Consider the following 12,983-nt stretch of genomic DNA (forward strand, 5'->3'; position numbering starts at 1 on the left):
AGGGCCTTTAAATCACCCAGGGGGCTCCCAGCTGCAGAGATGGCTGGTAGCCCCTGAGGCGAACTAAAGGGCCCAAGGCTCCAGCCACCGTGGAGCTCCAGGCCCTTTAAATGCCAGCCCCAGCCCGGCTGCCAAAGCTGCAGGCGGGATTTAAAGGGCTCCTCTGGGCTCCCCACCGCGGCAGGAAGCCCAGCAGAGCCCTTTAAATCCCGCCCGCAGCTCCGGCGGTGGGGCCGGGGCCAGCATTTAAAGGGCTCCACCAGGCTCCCTGCCACGTCGGGAAGCTCGGTGGAGCCATTTAAATCCCACGCGCAGCTCCGGCGGCCGGGCTGGGGCAGCATTTAAAGGGCTTGGGGAAATAATTTTGAGTATACGCAGTTTTTGCTTTACGCCATAACCGTGGAACGGAACCACCGCGTAAGATAAGACTTGCCTGTATTTACATTTAGCTGTATTAAAATGCATATTGCTTGCTTGCACCCAGTTTACTGAGCAACCCAGACCTCTCTGTATCAGTGACTTGTCCTCTTCATTATTTGTAACTCCCCTATTTTTTGTGTCATCTGCAAACTTCGTCAGTGATGATTTTAAGTTTTCTTCCAGGTGGGGAACTGGCAAGTACCACTAGATGAACCCGCTAAAGAAAAGTCATCTTTCATCACCCAGGCAGGGGTGTATGAATTTAATGTGCTTCCGTTCGCACTACGAAATGCACCCGCCACCTTCCAAAGGCTGGTAGATGGTCTACTAGCAGGATTGGGAGAATGTGCAGTTGCCTACCTCGATGATGTGGCCATTTTTTCTGATTTCTGGCCCGAACACCTAGAACACCTGGAAACGGTCTTTGAGCGCATCAGGCAGGCAGGACTCACCGTTAAGGCCAAAAAGTGTCAAATAGGCCAAAACAGACTGACTTACCTAGGGCACCAGGTGGGTCAAGGAACAATAAACCCCCTACAGGCCAAGGTGGAGGCTATCCAAAAGTGGCCTGTCCCAAGGTCAAAGAAACAGGTCCAATCCTTCTTAGGTTTGGCCGGATATTACAGGCGATTTGTACCACACTACAGCCAAATCGCTGCCCCACTAACTGATCTAACCAGAAAAACACAGCCAAATGCAGTTAAGTGGACTGATGAGTGTCAGAAAGCCTTTACCCAGCTTAAGGTGACGCTCATGTCTGACCCTGTGTTAAGGGCCCCGGACTTTGACAAACCCTTCCTAGTAACCACCGATGAATCTGAGCGTGGGGTAGGAGCAGTTCTAATGCAGGAAGGACCGGATCACAACTTCCATCCTGTCGTGTTTCTCAGCAAGAAACTGTCTGAGAGAGAGAGCCACTGGTCCATCAGTGAAAAAGAATGTTACGCCATTGTGTATGCCCTGGAAAAGCTACGCCCATACGTTTGGGGATGGCAGTTCCAGCTACAAACCGAACATGCTGCGCTACAGTGGCTGCATACTGCCAAGGGAAACAACAAGAAACTTCTCCGATGGAGTTTAGCTCTCCAAGATTTTGATTTTGAGATTCATCACATTTCAGGAGCTTCCAACAAAGTAGCTGATGCACTCTCTCGTGAAAGTTTCCCAGAATCAAACAATTAAAAAGTGTTCTTGAAATGTGAAAAATCTCGTTGTTTACATACTTAGTAGTATATGTAATAGTGCATATGTTTTATTAATCTGTTTATTTTCAAGTTCTAGCAAGAAATCACCGCCAGTTTGGTTTCCCCACTGTCTGCGATTTGGGGGGCGTGTCATAAATAAACAGATCAGGGTTAAGGTCTCTTTTCCTGTAAAGGGTTAACAAGCTCAGTAACCTGATGAACACCTAACCAGAGGACCAATCAAGGGACAAGATAATTTAAAATCTCTGTGGAGGGAAGTCTTTGTCTGTGTTTCTTTGTTTGGAGTTAGTCTCTTTTTGGATTTAAGAGAGGCCAGTCATATCCTTCAAGTTCTCCAAGTTTCCTGAAATAGTCTCTTCTATTCAATATAGTGAGTATTAGTTAAAAAGGCGGATTAGTCTTTTGAGTTGCTTTCTGTATTTGCAATTGTGTGTTTGCTGGAAAAATTCTTTATTTCTGTTTGCTGTTAATGATTATTCTGAGGAGGAGGGAGGCGGAAGTCTCTCCAGGTTTATAAGTCAGACCCTGTGATATTTTTCCATCCTGGTATTACAGAGATAGTGTACTTTCTTTCTTTCAATAAAATCTTTTCCTTTTAGAACTTGATTGATTTCTTCCCTTGTTTGGATTTTCAGGGGAAGGGGAGGGGGGAAAGTGAATCCCTCTTTGGTTTGATTCAAGGAATTTGAATCCAAGTATCTCTCCTAAGCACTAGGAGAGGGGAGGGGGGGAAATGGTTTGTTTCCCTTTGTGTTGAGATTCAAGTTTGAATCTGTGTTCCCAGGGAAAGTTTTGGGGGAACAGGGAGTGGGTCAGACACTTAAAAACTGACTGGTGGCAGCGAGAACCAGATCTAAACTAGGATTTTAGTTTAGAGGAGTCCATGCAGGTCCCCATCTTGTGAACGCTAAAGTTCAAAGTGGGGAATAAACCTATGACAACGCAGTTTTCGCTTTACGCCATAACCGTGGAACGGAACCACCGTGTAAGATAAGCCTTGCCTGTATTTACATTTAGCTGTATTAAAATGCATATTGCTTGCTTGCACCCAGTTTACTGAGCAACCCAGACCTCTCTGTATCAGTGACTTGTCCTCTTCATTATTTGTAACTCCGCTATTTTTTGTGTCATCTGTAAACTTCGTCAGTGATGATTTTAAGTTTTCTTCCAGGTCACTGATAAAGATATTACACAGTGTAGGGCCAAGAACTGATCCTTCCAGGACCCCAGTAAAAACACACCTGCTCTATGAGGATTCCCCATTTATAATTGTATTTTGAGACCTTTCAGACAGATTTTAATCCATTTAATGTATGTCATGTTAATTTTACATTGTTCTTTTTTAATTAAAATGTTGTGCAACACCTTAAGAAATCTAAGTGTATTATATTAACACTATTACCTTTGTATCAGAGGGGTAGTCGTGTTTGCTGCTTTTACAGATCCAAACTAAGAGTCTTGTGGCACCTTATAGACTAACAGACGTATTGGAGCATGAGCTTTTGTGGGTGAATACCCACTTCGTCGGATGCACCCACGAAAGCTCATGCTCCAATACGTCTGTTAGTCTATAAGGTGCCACAAGACTATTACCTTTATCAACCAAACTTGTAATCTCATCAAAAATATATCAATTTTGAAAAGATCTATCTTCTATAAACCCCTATTGATTGGCATTAATTATATTACCCTCCATTAACTCTTTTTTAATCAAGTCCCATATTAACCACACCATTATCTTGCCTGGAATTGACATCAGATTGACAGGCCTATAATCACCCAGGTGATCCCATTTAGCCATTTTAAACATTGGCACATTAGCTTTCTTTCAGTCTTCTGAAACTTCATCAGTGTTCATAGACTTATTGAACATCAACATTAATGATCCAGCAAGCTCTTCACCCAGCTCTTTTAAACTTCTTGGATTAAAGTTATCTAGGCCTGCTGATTTAAAAATATCTAATTTTAGTAGCTACTGTTTAACATCCTCCTGAGATACTAGTGCAGTGGGAAGAGTGTCATCTTATGGTATGACATTATCTGTTTCCACCCCCCCCAAATATAAAACAGAAATATTTATAGAACGTGTCTGCCTTTTCTGCATTATTATCAATCATTCTACCATTTCCATCTAGTAACGTATCAATACCATCGTTAGGGTTCTTTTGTTCCTAATATATTTTAAAAACTCCTTATTGTCCTTGATTTCGCTGGCCACAGATTTCTCAATGTGTCCCTTTGCTTCCCTTATCAATTTTCTATTATTTCTAGTTTCTTATTTATATTAATTAGTATCGACCCCTTTCTTCCATTTGTTATGTTTTTGGGGCTTTTTTTATAGCTGCCTTCACTTCTCCTCTAAACCATGTTGTCTTTTTAACCAGTACAGCATTTTTCCTTGATTGAGGGTTTTGGGGCATCTAGTAAAGTGAGTGTTCTTGAATAATTCCAAATCACCATTCATAAATTTCTGATTAAATTATTCCTCTCAGCTGATATGGCTGATAATTTTTTTCAGCTTTGTGTAACTGCCCTTTTTGATGCAACAAGTATATATATTACTGGTTTGGACTTCATTCTGTTTGCACATTATAAATGTGATCAAGTCATGATCGCTTGTACTTAAGCTACCATTAAGCAACCATGTGTTGACAATGTCTATGCTGTGCCCAGTGCCTGAGGGGAAGAGGTGGCTGACCTCAGCAGTCAGGAGTGTGGCTGCCGGTATGGGCTGCAGGTATAGTTTTTGATTTTCTATGTAGTGTGCTGCCCTTCTGGCTTCACTCCCCTCTTGGGGATTGCGGAAGGGGAAACTGCTTGCCCCTGGAGCCAGTTTTCATAATTCTATCTGGTTCTTTCCATGCCTGGGGATAGGGTGCCAAACCAACTCCACTCAGAGTGGGATGATGAGGGAAGGTGCAATCTGCCTGTAGAGACAGCTGAGCTCCCCAGTGAGACACTCAATACGGGGATGAAGCAGGAGGCAAAGACACTTCCTTTTGCCGCTGGCTTTTCTTGGCCTCGCTCTCTCTCTGAAGCCTGCAGGGGTACCAGCTGCTGCAAACACTGCAGGAGGGGAAACAGAGCTGAGGGAGAAATCTTCCCAAAAAGCAAGTGCAGCTCTGGGACACAGCTGAGACTATTAAGCCAAACTGTTAGTCAGAAATCTGAAATCAAGTCTGGAATTTCCCCTCAGTAAAGCCCTGCAGCTGAGGCACCTGACTGAGCAGCTGGCCACTGGGAAGGCAAAAAAATGGAGGGAACTTCAGGGACAAGGGCATTCCCCTACTGCCAATGACTGGCAGGTCTGGTTCAGGCTAAAGAACCCACCATCACCAAATTGCAGATCAAAACACAACGAAGAGAAGGTCAAATCTGAGACATTATTTCAAATATAGGTTTAAATGATTTTTCTGACAACATATGACTCAGCCTGCAACTCCCAGTTGTGCAGACAGTCTGTGCCCCACAGAGCTCACAATCAAGGTTATGACAAGATGTAACTGGTGGATGAGACAGACAAATGGGGAATTCGGAGAAGAGGAGGAAAAGGACACAGGAAAGTTAACAAGTTATCATACATGAAGCAGAGGTATCCACTCCCCACCTGACTGGGCAGGCAGTGAACAGAGATCTCTGCTCTGCTTAATGTGTAACTAGTCAGCCTTACTGATACCTCACCCTTGAGACACCACCGCCCCGACGCGTGTGTCTCATCCACATGTTATTTCTGGTCATAATCTAGACTATGAGCTCTTTAGATCAGGGGTCATTTTTTTATACCATGACTGTGCAACACCTAGCACTATGTGTCCCTGATTCTTGATGGTTGCCTGCAATACAAATTAATAACGTCTCCAACTTTTCATTAAAACTAGAGCATTTAATCCCTTTTATTTCACTGGGGCCAAGGCTACACTAAAAAGATAAGTCGATCAAGCTATGTCCCTCAGGGGTGTGAAAAATCCACCCCCCCTGAGCAATGTAGTGAAGCCGACCTAACCCCCAGTGTAGACAACACTAGGTCAACAGAAGAATTCTTCTGTCAACCTAGCTACCACCTCTCAGGGAGGTGGATTAACTATAGTGACAGAAGTCATCGCTGTATTGAGTGGCTACACTGAAGGGCTACTGCAACTGCCGCTGTAGCGGTTTAAGTATAGACATTGTCTTAGAATAGAAACAGAAAGGCTCACATTTAGAATAAAAGACATTGCAGGGGATTGGAGGGGAACCACTGTTAGAGAGGTTAAAATCAAATCTGAAGATTTTCACCTCTCTGTCACCAGTTATAATCCGGCACAGGTTAGTAATGACTAAAAGCTCTTTCTATTGGATGGCCCCTGTTCGAAATGAGTTGTGGTCTCAGTCAGTTCCTAGTAGGACTGGTGTCCGCGACACAAAAGCGCTACCACAACTGGCCTTATTTGGCACACTCAGTAGGGAGGCCAAGGATTGGATAACTCATGGCAGCACCCCTAGATGTGATCCCTCCAGGTCAAAGATGAGAAACACTGACAGTAATGTGAGGAAGATGACCTATCACTGCCCCATACTATACCTGTTGTGGGATTAGATGGACCTCCATTCCTAATGTATGTCAGTTCAGAACCTCTTACCAGCACAAATGCACGGGAATAAATTAAAACCACTTAGAGAAACAAAGGAGGATTCAGGCAAGAGTCCAGCTGCCCCCTGCCTCAAACAGAGTATGAATAATGTACAAGAGTACTGCAACCATCATGGAAGATCACTCTGTCACCTTCCCCTACCAGTGGAGCTGCAGCATTACACTGAAGCAGGGCAAGGTTGGATCTGTGGGGGCCCAGGTGATGTGATATCCCCCAAAAACACGTACAGACGAGGCAGAGCTTGATCTAAGCATGTCAGAGAGAAACCTTACAGAATATCTCCTAAAGAAAGATCACAGCCTGGCTCAATGCCCCCCGCCAAGCATTCGCCATTCCTGCATCCTATCACTGAAGACATAAGAAAATGGGTATCTTGCAGCTGGGCAACAGAATTGCACCAAATGGGTGCAAAAAGCATCCCCACCCCCTTTTGACACCTTTCTCCTTCCACCTAAGCTGCCTCCCAACCTTACTCACATAGATAGGCCAAGATGGATCACAGTCACATGAAAAGTTCAGCTCATTCTTTATGCCAGAAGACAATATGCCTAGGGAACAGGCCAGAATGGCTTCCTCAGCCACACTGCCCAGCTGCACACAGGGTCCACAGTCCAAACGTATGCTCAGACAATGTATCAGGTGTTTTTCTGAGTCACCTTAAGTCTCCTTATGCCACTACAACAAACCCATCATAATGGCCACCCTAATGAGATTCATGGGAACAGCATACTGTATAGCCAGCGTGGGGTAGGCACAGCCTTGTAGAGCCAGAAGAAGGTGCCTGCAAATCCCAAGATTCCCCGGGACAGCATGAAAAGAAAGAAGTTACCAGTAAGCTCTGTCCTGCAGCTCCTCCGTGGCACAGGAACGCCAGCAACCCCGGGATTGGACGTGACCTGATCAATACGGGAATAACACAGGCCACAGGAGAGGGAGTGACCTGTTCGGCGCAGCCCAATTGGTCCCACGGGGACAGGAATGTCAGGACTCAGGAGAGGGGGCGACCGGGTGAGCACAGCCAGCCCTTAATATTTACTTCTTGGAGCTGCTGCTGAAGTTGCAGTGATGTAATGTGAGCAGCAGCCTCAGAGTCACATGCTTGAGCTTTCCCCGACTCCACCCCCACAGAGTTCCTCCCCCCTCTATCCCCCTGACCTCCACATCCTGGCAGCATGGCCCGCTTGACAACACAAACAGAGAGAACCAGCTCCTCCCACCTGGCCCGCCGCCAGAAAGGCTCGGACCTAGTCGAACTCAGCCAGGGAACAGCAGCAACAAAACCACTGCAGCTACTGAGCTTGAGCTCTGGTCACCATATTTAGCTCCCCTGCAAACATTTGGTTCACCATCTCTGGAGGTCAGGAGCTCAGCACTGAGCTCACTGCTCTCCGCATTGGCCTCTTCCTCTGAGGTATGGGGACAGTTAGGAAGCAGAGGGCATGCACGGTATTTCACCTGGAAAATATTACAGATGTATTTATTTTTACATTTGGGGAGTATTTGATCTCCATTAAAGTAAAAGACCAACAGCATCAGACACAGTGTGGACTGGCACAGAGAAAGCTTCCATTCCCACCCAACTTTCTTGATGGACCCCATTCCTGATCATCAGCACCTCCTGCTATTCCAGATGTGCTCCCCACACCTCTCTCCTGAACACCATCAATCCTGGCCAGCAGCCCCCCTGCTATTCCAGTCCAGGGCTAGGACTCCCTGCACGGAGCTCTACCAATCCCCTTGAGCGCTACCCTGCAGCTCTCCCGGTTGGCTATTCCAGGCCTGGCCTGCCACTCCCTCAATTAGGGTGACCAGATGTCCCAATTTTATAGGAACAGTCCTGATTTTGGAGTCTTTTTCTTATATAGGCTATTACCCCCCAAACCCCTGTTCCAATTTTTCACACTTGCTGTCTGGTCATCCTACCCTCAATACACCAAGAAACCGGAACACAAAGAAATGTGATTTACTCACTTCTTGCTTCACCTTCATTTTTTGTCTCCAAGATTATCCTTTCCCTGACCTGCTGTCAATCTACTGTGTCTCTCCCTTTCATTATGTTCTATCCCATTCCTCTGCTGGGCTCTCCTCAGCTCTCTTCCCCTTCCTCTCCTGGGTCCATCATGTTCTCCCCATCCCTGAAATGAATGAGAAGAAAAGTTGATGAGCCAACCTTGTAGCAGGTAATGCAGGAAGCAGAAGGGGCCTCCTATATATTTACATTCAGATGGATATTTTAAAAAAAAAAAAAAAAGTTCAGCTGAAAATGGATCTCAGAGTTGGGATCAATTGGTCCTTAGTCTAAAAAGGTCTCTGAGGGCAGCAGAGGAGAAGGAAGGCGAAAATGGGACTGTAAGTTTATAAACAGTCTGTAGGAAGATCTGATTAGTTAGAATAAAAGTGCTGGGCATCTCTAGCCACTGCCACCACCTGAACCCCATAGAAACAACAGCTCCTTTCTGATGGCCTCAACAAAATCACCCTCCTTCTACTCTTCAGGCAAGCAGAGGATATCTCCAAGGCCTTGTCAATACAATAAAAGAAAGTTGCATAGGGGTTAAACTGGTACAACCCCTTGTGTAGACACTTATCTCAGTCTACAGAGTGGCTTATTTCAGTTTAGTTTAACCAATTACTAATTACCTTAAATTAAAATAAAATAAACTAGGTTTAAACCAAAATAACAGCCTTTTGCACCAGTTTGATGAAATTGGTTTAACAAAAATCACTCCTTAAGCTAGACTGATACAACTTGCTCAGACAGACAAGTTTCAGAGTCATATTAACCAGAAATGGAAAGACCCCATTAGGACACACCCAGTCCATTCTCTACACCTTCCAAGACTAAGGTGGGATTGCTCACTAGTATATTATGGAGAGGCTGCAGCCTCTCCATAGTTCAGGCTGCAATCAGTCCTGTTTTAGACAATCTATCATATTAACATGGAAAATTGGTTTGGCCGGAAAATTGTTAGCTTCACCCAGAAGCCAAAGCAAATGCAAACAAACTGCATTTGAGTTACAGGTCAGTAAAACACAAAAAAACAACACTCCAGATTTTAAATTTAGACTTTTGTCTAATGTTTCCTTTAATCCCAATATTGATCAATAAAAATCAATCACAATATAAATACTATTTTTCCACCAGTAATCTCAAAATATAAATGCAACCCAAAACATATCGACAAAGAAACATAAAAAGTGTATGTACATAGCAACAACATAGAGGCCTTGTCTGCAAAGAATTTTTAAGCAACTCTCCCACCATTGGCCTAACACCAGTGAAATGAACAATACTAATATACAGATAATATCTACAGTACAATATTCCATATTAAAAACCTGCAGTAAAAATATTAACATTGTTTGACTAAACACTCTTCTTCTTATGTGGTACCTCCATTACTGGAGGTTTGCAACCATGGTAACCCATTCTGTACAGTTCTCTGTTAATCTCTTTGTGGATGAATACTCCTTTTAATCCACCCAGGATACCACATCATCCATCCACAATCTTCTTTTTCTGCCTTAGCAGCAAAGAATCCTGTGGCACCTTATAGACTAACAGAAGTTTTGCAGCATGAGCTTTCGTGGGTGAATACCCACTTCTTCGGATGCAAGCAGTGGAAATTTCCAGGGACAGGTGTGTATATATAAGCAAGCAAGAAGCAAGCTAGAGATAACGAGGTTAGATCAATCAGGGAGGATGGGGCCTTGTTCCAGCAGCTGAGGTGTGAAAGCCAAGGGAGGAGAAACTGGTTCTGTAATTGGCAAGCCATTCACAGTCTTTGTTTAGTCCTAAACTGATGGTGTTAAATTTGCAGATGAACTGGAGCTCAGCAGTTTCTCTTTGAAGTCTGGTCCTAAAGTTTTTTTGTTGTAGGATGGCCACCTTAACATCTGCTATTGTGTGGCCAGGGAGGTTGAAGTGTTCTCCTACAGGTTTTTGTATATTGCCATTCCTAATGTCTGATTTGTGTCCATTTATCCTTTTCCTTAGAGACTGTCCAGTTTGGCCGATGTACATAGCAGAGGGGCATTGCTGGCATATGATGGCATATATTACATTGGTGGACGTGCAGGTGAATGAACCGGTGATGGTGTGGCTGATCTGGTTAGGTCCTGTGATGGTGTTGCTGGTGTAGATATGTGGGCAGAGTTGGCATCGAGGTTTGTTGCATGGGTTGGTTCCTGAGCTAGAGTTACTATGGTGCGGTGTGCAGTTGTTGGTGAGAATATGCTTCAGGTTGGCAGGTTGTCTGTGGGCGAGGACTGGCCTGCCACCCAAGGCCTGTGAAAGTGTGGGATCATTGTCCAGGATGGGTTGTAGATCCCTGATGATGCGTTGGAGGGGTTTGAGCTGGGGACTGTATGTGATGGCCAGTGGAGTCCTGTTGGTTTCTTTCTTGGGTTTGTCTTGCAGAAGAAGGTTTCTGGGTACACATCTGGCTCTGTTGATCTGTTTCCTTATTTCCTCGTGTGGGTACTGTAGTCTTGAGAATGCTTGGTGGAGATTTTCTAGGTGTTGGTCTCTGTCTGCGGGGTTAGAGCAGATACGGTTGTACCTCAGTGCTTGGCTGTAGACAATGGATCTTGTGGTGTGCCCGGGATGGAAGCTGGAGGCATGAAGGTAGGCATAGCGGTCGGTAGGTTTTCGGTATAGGGTGGTGTTAATGTGACCACCACTTATTTGCACCGTGGTGTCTAGGAAGTGGACCTCCCGTGTAGATAGGTCCAGGCTGAGGTTGATGGAGGGGTGGAAGCTGTTGAAATCATGGTGGAATTTTTCCAGAGTCTCCTTCCCATGGGTCCAGATGATGAAGATGTCATCAATGTAGCGTAGGTAGAGAAGGGGCGTGAGTGGACGGGAGCTGAGGAAGCGTTGTTCCAGGTCGGCCATAAAAATATTGGCATATTGTGGGGCCATGCGGGTGCCCATAGCAGTGCCACTGATCTGGAGATATATATTGTCATTAAATTTGAAATAGTTGTGTGTGAGGATAAAGGCCACTGATCTGGATGTTAAGGTGGCCATCCTACAACAACAAAACTTTAGGACCAGACTTCAAAGAGAAACTGCTGAGCTCCAGTTCATCTGCAAATATAACACCATCAGTTTAGGACTAAACAAAGACTGTGAATGGCTTGCCAATTACAGAACCAGTTTCTCCTCCCTTGGCTTTCACACCTCAGCTGCTGGAACAGGGCCCCATCCTCCCTGATTGATCTAACCTCGTTATCTCTAGCTTGCTTCTTGCTTGCTTATATATACACACACCTGTCCCTGGAAATTTCCACTGCTTGCATCCGAAGAAGTGGGTATTCACCCACGAAAGCTCATGCTGCAAAACTTCTGTTAGTCTATAAGGTGCCACAGGATTCTTTGCTGCTTCTACAGAACCAGACTAACACGGCTACCCCTCTGATACTTTTTCTGCCTTGTGTTCTTTTGCCATCAACTTTCCTTTCCAGTGCCTGTAAACATACATCACCCACTGAGCTTCTTAAAATGTGCTGTGCAAATCAAATCTATCTTTTCATAAGATCTCTAACTAGCAGTTGCTGAGGTCTAATACTTTTTCATTGGTTATAGGATTTAAACATGGTATTTTTCAGAATTCTTTTATAACACCATAGCTGGAAGAACTGTAGCTTATTTATTATCCATGTTTGAAGTTAGGTCTCAGTGCATGTTTATCGAGAAGTCAGTTTAATCGAAGGAGCTGAGGTGCTGACTCTTGTGCCTCCAATTTTTTTTCTTAGTAATTGAAAGTTATTAACAACAAAATTTATAAACAAGTGATTACAAATCCCTTAATCTTTCAGTTACTCAGCTTTCACTCCTTTGGGTGTTGCAATGTCATAATTTTACAAGTTCTCTAGACAGTAAAGTATTCCAAGCTACATGAGAACAGACATTTTAATGTCAAAAGCAAGCAACTCTTTTTTTTTAATCCAGTCCTTCTTTATAAGTAATAAAAAAAGCACACAATCCCAGGTTTGGTTTGGTTATGTTGTTTTTTTTTTGGTGAGTCACCTTTAGTAAGGTATAGAATTTTCTAGGTTTCTAGGAAATCTGTACAAGCTCAGCAAAAAAAAAAAAAAAGTTTACTGCACATGCTCAGTATAGTAAATCTAAATCAGTTTTCTGACACTCCCAAAGACACTGGTTGTTCTACTGTGAGGGTTGTGCCATGACAAATTTTAACTTTTTAAATAACTGTTAAAAAGTCACAAAAACAATGAGGAGTCTGGTGGCACCTTAAAGACTAACAGATTTATTTGGACATAAACTTTCGTGGGTAAAAAAACCACTTCTTCAGATGCATGGAGTGAAAATTACAGATACAGGCATAAATATATATTGGCACATGAAGAGAAGGGAGTTACCTTACAAGTGGAGAACCAGCGCTGAAGACCAATTTAGTCAGGGTGGATGTAGTCCACTCCCAATAATTGATGAGGTGGTGTAAATACCAAGAGAGGGAAAATTGCCTTTGTAGTGAGCCACCCACTCCCAGTCCCTATTCAAGCCCAAATTGATGGTAAATAAATCTGTTAGTCTTTAAGGTGCCACTGGACTCCTAATTTTTGTGGATACAGACTAACTCGGCTACCCCTCTTATACTTGTTAAAAAGTCAATTTTTTTAAATAATGGGAAATATATATTCTCACATGCACACTTACTCTCTTGTTCTCAAAAACAACTGAATCATTTTTTGCTCAAAT

At 43.9% G+C, this 12,983-nt stretch overlaps 1 protein-coding gene across 18 annotated transcripts in view; it reads right to left on the bottom strand.

Annotated features, from left to right (window-relative positions):
- Window positions 1-12,983, bottom strand: part of NR1H3 (nuclear receptor subfamily 1 group H member 3) — a 58,010-nt gene that overhangs the window by 43,549 nt on the left and 1,478 nt on the right. For 12 of the 18 annotated variants that reach the window (XM_039534183.1, XM_039534186.1, XM_039534172.1 and 9 more), the window contains exon 2: window positions 8,228-8,391. The exons of 1 other annotated variant lie outside the window; for it this stretch is intronic. The gene's annotated coding sequence lies outside the window, so the exon portion shown is untranslated. Of the gene's footprint in view, window positions 1-7,085; window positions 7,325-8,227; window positions 8,392-12,983 lie in introns of those variants that run through there. 5 more of the 18 variants (XM_039534191.1, XM_039534190.1, XM_039534189.1 and 2 more) reach the window with 2 other exon arrangements.

This window comes from Mauremys reevesii, linkage group 4 (genome assembly GCF_016161935.1).
Source record: "Mauremys reevesii isolate NIE-2019 linkage group 4, ASM1616193v1, whole genome shotgun sequence".
NCBI lineage: Eukaryota > Metazoa > Chordata > Testudines > Geoemydidae > Mauremys > Mauremys reevesii.